The 6,761-nt window shown below is 41.8% G+C and overlaps 1 pseudogene; it reads right to left on the reverse strand.

Annotated features, from left to right (window-relative positions):
• Positions 1-993: 993 nt before the first annotated feature.
• LOC128595720 (26S proteasome non-ATPase regulatory subunit 7-like) lies at positions 994-5,449 on the reverse strand (annotated as a pseudogene).
• Between the last annotated feature and the right edge of the window lie 1,312 nt (positions 5,450-6,761).

Raw genomic sequence — 6,761 nt, forward strand, 5'->3', positions numbered from 1 at the left:
ATATAATCTGTGTATTTGAAAACAGATGATTAGAAGTCTTTCCTGAGAGTCACCTAAACATGAATTAGGTCTCTTTTCCAGAAAGTATTTGTATTTATTGATTGATTTACTTTATTGCTTTGATCTTTATTAAAGATTTGATATATTGAAAATTAGGTAATGGCTAATCTAACATTTGAAATGCAGGACAAAAATCAATTTCGAGCCTGTCGAATTCTATCAACTTCGACCATGATTCAAATATTTCAGTTCTTCTTAGACACAATTGGGAAGTGAAAATGTTTACAAAGCACCTTCAGCGTGTGTTCTACAGCTTTTGAATTTTGTCTTCAGGAGCTTCTGAATCATTGCTACTGTTTATAATGTGCATCTGTTATAAAAATCAAATAAAACTGCTAAAAATATAGTTCTTATGAATAGAATGAAAAGCAAAAAAGAACAAAGAGAGTCAGAAAGGTATTTATTTCAGGAAGGCAATGAAACAGGGACAAGGTTGGGGGCCCGTGAGGAGAAACGTTGACTGTGTCTCCAGGAAATCTTTGTGGGATGGATTTACCCTGGAGAATCTGAGAAGGTTCAGGCTGTAAGCCCAATCTTCAATGTGTCTCTGAGCAGACGTGGGGAAGACGCATGAAACAGGACACCAGAGTACATGCAATATCTACCCAATTATTGTATATTTTGTTTGGACTTAAGCCTAAGTAGTAGTCACCACTGGGATTCGGACACATCTGGAAATGTCAGGTAGGCTGGCCAGGCAGAGAGAGCTTCCAGAAACCTATTTATATGACAGGCAGAAATGCCTTCTAGGAAAGGACGTATCCAGGGGATACGGAAAGCATTCCGCTTTCATGCTGGGATGGGAGGAGTTATTCGGAGAAGATCCTGGAGTCTTTTATATAAGTTAATCCCCAGCTCTTTCAGGAACTCATGTCTGAATCCTAAGTCAAGAGAATCTGGATAAATACCACAACATGCAGGGAGGCTGCAGTGTCATTTAATTTCTTCTGTCAGAAGATGTGACATGAGAAGGGAAGACACGTTTCTCTCATTGTTCATGTGGTTGTGCAGGGCGACCACAGAACGCATCAGTGAGGCCAAGTACACCACCATCTTGTCGTTGGTCTTCAGGTAAAAGTCCTTGCCAAACTCCTGCAGGCTGACGTCTGGCAGCAGGTTGGAGACGTCCCGAGCTGGTAGATGATCTGGTGGTTGATGGGCAGCTTGCCTGTGGCTACTTTTTCCAAGTAGCTCCTGATATCCAGAAGCTTGGAGTTCAGTCCCTTCAAACCACGGACTTGGTTTGTGATCCGCTGGGAAAGAGGGCCCACTGTGGTGTCTTTGACACCTCGTAACAAGTGATCCAAAGGCTGTGGAGAGCACTGGCTTCTCATGGTCTCCCTGGAATCAGCAATAATGGCAGTGGGGAGCAGTGTACAGGCCGGAAGGGCCAGTTGATCCTTAAAACGTGATGGCAGGGGCGGAGGCAGCCGAGCTGGGGCGAGATGATAGTTTAGACCCAGAGGAAGAGGTGGCAGGTCACAGACGGGGCAGTGCCCTGTGGGGATAGGGAAGCATCAGAAATAGCATTATCGCCTGGAAGAGGAATGACTGTCGTGTGCACTCAAAGTGGCCACAATGCCTGGAAGTAAAGGTAATTCCAGGAAGAAGCAGGAAAACTGGTGGAAATCAATGAGTCTTGTGTACCTGGTGGGGCAGTGGTGGTGGTCGATGCTGGTGGTGCCTTCTCAGACCCTGGGGACCGGGCTGGGCACTCATGCCCAGTTCCTGTAAGTGTCGTCTGGCTCCAGTTCACATCTGATCCTTTACGAAGAATTGTCCTCCCCTTCTGGAGTATCAGTCATCAGTTTCATAAACTGAAAAGAGCCAGAGTAGAATGGACTTCAAGTCATTCATTAGCAAAATATCAGTGTGTTTTATCTTATAAAATATAAGACAAAGAAGACTGATCACAAGGATTTTCAAGCCTTTTGGTCTGTCTTCCTGCTTGAAGGCCAGGACCAAACTTAACAGCAGATTACTCTTTTTCCAGTTTATCTCTACACTAAAAATGATTTCTTTACATGTTAGAATTAATCTGGAAACTAAAGATATCATCATTCCCTTAAAAATTATTTCAAAACTATATAGCTATCAGAATATTCTTAACACCTAAAGCAGCTAGAATAGAGTATTTATCAGGGGGCTCGATCCCAGAGACGGCTGAACACAGGCAGATGAGTCATTTTGGGAACTAGGAAGTTTGCTTTTATTCACAAATGCTCTCAGATTTGCCTGTCAAAGTCACTGTGCTTCCATCACTGGACACTTGTTTATTTGGCTTAAGGCTCTCCTTCTCTCTGATTTGATTTAACAACCTAGATGTTGGGCAGCTAGGCAGAATTGGCTTGGCGTCCTTATCTGGAACTATTTCTGCACAGTGGAAAAATGGCATTTTCCTTTCGGCCCCATTCTTCTTACTTTTTAAGATTTTAAATCAGAACAAATAAGATAAGAGTAAGATTCCTAAGGACAATTTTCCCTATCTGCAGCAGAAGACTAGTCCAGTATTTCTCAAATTGTGCTCTGTGGAGATGTTAATGAATGATATGGTTTCCTGTGACTAAGTGGTACTGCGGTTACTTTACACCACAGTAAGGAATTGCAATGTAATTAGACGCTTGTGGAAATGTTATAGAAAAGAAACTTGTTTTTTTGTTTAAACATAAACTTTGTTCCGACTTACACAAATGAATTCATAAATAATTAAACTTCTTCAAGCCACCAATGTGGAAGTTACAAGTGGGGAAATATGGGTTTGTACCAAATCAGAGTATTTATAGCCCAAATCAAAGTTACATCCTGCCTCTGAAACCTATCTCACTTCTCTTGTCCCTGTGATCCCCTGGCATATGAATCACACATAAGATATAAGACGTATCTCCCAAGGTCTTACAATGTGAATGTAATCACTGCAGATTCCCTTTCCAAAATTTTTCTCAGAGATTTCAAAATTAGAATAGTGAGCTGGGCTCGGTGGTACACTCCTGTACTCCCAGCTACTTAGTAGAATGAGGCAGGAGGCTCTAGTTTGAGTCAGGAGTTGGAGGCTGCAGTGAGCTATGATGATGCTACTGCACTCTAGCCTGGGTGACAAAGCAAGACACCGTCTCTAAGAGAGAAAAAATACAACAAATGGAAATTAGAATATGACTCCATAATCAGCCTTCATGATGTAGAATTATTCTTAGTAAAGCATCACAAAAATGGAGAAGCATGAATCCTATGTACTCAATCTTGATATGAGGACAATTAATGACAATTAAGTTTATGGGGGGGGAAGCAGAAAGAGGGACAGAGGGAGGAGGGTGGGGCCTTAGTGTGTGTCACACTTTATGGGGGCAAGACATGATTGCAAGAGGGACTTTACCTAACAATTGCAATCAGTGTAACTGGCTTATTGTACCCTCAATGAATCCCCAACAATAAAAAAAAAAAAAAAAGATTCTTTGTATAGATTAATGGATAGAATTATGATTAATTAACCTGCATTATTAGAAGTTGCAGATTCCAGAAATCGACTCAAACATTCTCATGTAAGAGTACCTATAATTGGTGCAACTGGAAGGTTGTAGAGTCAAAAGGCTTCGGGAGGAAGAACAGGTTGGGATGTCGATCTCCAGAACCAGAGATCTGACACAATCAGGGCCCCCTCCAGCCTTCTCTCACCTCCAATTTCCTCCGTGTGGCTTCGTTTCCTCTGGTGTCAGACACCTTTCTTCCCCGTGCAGTGAAAGGTGATGGCACCATAACCATCAGTTCCTGTTATTGACACTTCATGATACCGAGTGGAAAGCCCCTCTCTTCTTGCTTTAAGCAAAATCTCAAGGCAGGGATCTGTTTGGGCTAAATTAGATCATATGGGAAGGGCTGACCCTTCCCTGTGGCCAGGTGAATTGACAAAATGTAAAATGATTGCTTGGACTTGGATCATCCATCCACCTTTCAAACCAGAGATTACTGAATCCCTGGGAATGGAAGGAGTCGTTCTCAAAATAAAGGAGGAAAGAAAAGAGAAGGATTCGCTAAGCAGGTATTTTAGATATAAATACATACAGATACATATATATGTACATATATACTACAGGGTATAATATGTAAAATGTAATGAATATATTACCCCCTTCTACTAATACATAAACTTATAACAGTGCCCGTACCTAAGATAAGGCAATTAGTTGTGTAACTGCAAATACATGTTGTCCCTGCCATCAGATCACAACCAGAAATCTGGTTCAGTCTCTGAAACAACCTCAGATCTCTGTTCAGTCTTCTCCATCAGGTCTGGACGTACCACTTTGTCCTTCGGCCATTTGTGGACTAAATGATCAATTACAACACTTTAGCGTATACATTTAAAATGAAAGTGAGAAGATTGTACATGTATAAACCCAATAAGATGTCCTTAAACAAACAGGAAAAATGGAAATCAACACACAGCACTCAGAGCCACAGGATATAGATTTTATTGTGGTACACGATGGTTAATAATGTTTTCCTTGTCTGGAAGGTGGCACACACCTATAATCCTAGCAATCTGGAAGTGGGCAGATTGCCGGGGCTCAGGAGTTCCAGATCAGCCTAAGCAAGAGCAAGACCTCATCTGTATTAAAAATGGAAACAGCCAGGTGTTGTACTTAGAAGGCTAAGGCAAGAGGATCACTTGAGCCCAAGAGTTTGTGGTTTGCTATGAGCTATAACACTATGGCATTCTACCAGGGGTACAAAGTAAGAATCTGTCAATAATAATAATAATAATGATAATTTTTCCCCTTATGCCTGAAGAGTTCCACAAAGAAGCAGCCGTATTTCCCACAGGTGAACTGGTTCATGCCTCCCTTGCCCCATGTCTGCCATGATCAATTTTCAAAAGAATGTTGAGAAGTCTCCCTGCCTGTGCACCAGACCACTTTGGGTGGAAGTGCTTGAAGGATCAAGTAATCTCGGCCCCTGCCAAGCAGTCTCTCATGGTGAAGGCTTCGCTTGAGGAGCTGATGGGATGCCAGGCGGTTAGATTTCTTCTTTCATCTGCCCTCATTTCCTATATAATTTCATGTATTCTCATGGCTATGAATAAATCTGTGAAACCTAATTAATATCTTTACCCTTCATATTTTTCCTGAGCATCAGACTTGTGTTTCCAACTCCTCCTTGGAGAACCCACATGGGCAGTTTAAAGTTAACTCAGCCAAGCCCCTGGGTCCTTTTGATTCTCCGTATTAGCCTGTATGATTCACCCATTTTTTTCTCAAGCCAAACACTCTCTTCATCATATTCACAAATCCAAGTGATACAGGGGTGGATGGGGAACCCCAGTTTTCTTAGGCCTGGAAGATTTCATGAAAGGAACACCCTGACCTTTTGCTCGAGCTGGAGGGACTGCGTTCATGCCTCTTTAACACTCATTATTGTTGAAAAGATGTTTCCATCTGCCAAGTGCTGGCCAAATATAATTCTGAAGACCTTGTACCCCTCGATGAAGGACCCCCACGTGGAGACTTCTGACTTGGGTCTTTCCCTCTGCCAGAGATCTGGTGTTTTTTAGCCCTTCTGTCCAGAAGCTCTGGTGGTTTTTACTCCTTCCGTACTCCTTTCTGTCTAATAAAATCCTATCTTATCACTGATCAGTGGTCCCGGGTTCATTCTTCAAATCCCTGAGACCAAGGACCTACTGAAGACAGAAATTCTGGTAACACAAGTACACATATATTCTGAATCTGAACACTTCTCACCACCTCCACTTCTACTGTCCCAGTTCATAATCTTTTCCTTGGCTTTAAAGCTGCCTAGTTGAAAGCTTCAGCACTAGCCTTCCACCTCTGCTTCTGACCCAGTAACGTAAATTCACTATGCACAGCTGGAGTAGATTCTACCCGAGGGTTGTAGGCCAGATACAGCAAAATTCTTCCTTGCTCACATAATTCTGCCTTCTCATTATTGTGCATAGTAAACTAAAATTTGGACTCCTGATCGTAGCTGCAAGGCTCCACACGCCTGGGCCACATTCACCTCTGAAGCACCAGATCTAACTGGCTCCACCGGGTTCATTCTCTTCTCATCACACTGGTTTGCTGTTCATTGAACACTTTAAGCTCATAATGCCCCAGGCTTTTGTACTGTTCTTCCCTCTAGCTCTCTCTTTTTTCTATTCCCAGGTGTAAACCTCGCTTTCCTTTTTTTAATTGCTTCTCAAGTGTCACCTATATACTTTATGCTTTTCTGTTTTTCTTCATGGTGCCTATATTTGCCTGATTTATATATGATTTGTGTTTTTACTTTTTTGTTATCTCTCTAAACATGCCATAACGTACTCTCTCTCACTATAGAGCACTTTCTGCTTTGTTCATTGGTATTTTCTAGAAGAGTGGCTGGAATAGTTTATGTATCTATCAAATTGCATTTATACGATGTAAATAGAATTACTTTTATAGCTGGTAACCAGTGCTTAACTCAAGGTCATTTAATGTTGGCCTTCTTTTCTGTTTTTGGTTCCTTAGCAACAAGCTAGCACGGGCTCTGTATTGTAATCTTATTTCTGAGGCTAACACGAGGTGCTAAACACTGTTTTAAGCACCTGAACCATGCATTAATTAATCCATCTTTCTCAGCGACCCTGTGAGGTAGGTAAAATAGTATATTTTCATTTCCAAGGTGGAAAGTGAGGCATAAAGGTGTTCACTTGGTTTTCCAGGTGATACAGC

The sequence above is a fragment of the Nycticebus coucang genome, chromosome 10 (assembly GCF_027406575.1).
Source record: "Nycticebus coucang isolate mNycCou1 chromosome 10, mNycCou1.pri, whole genome shotgun sequence".
Classification (NCBI taxonomy): domain Eukaryota; kingdom Metazoa; phylum Chordata; class Mammalia; order Primates; family Lorisidae; genus Nycticebus; species Nycticebus coucang.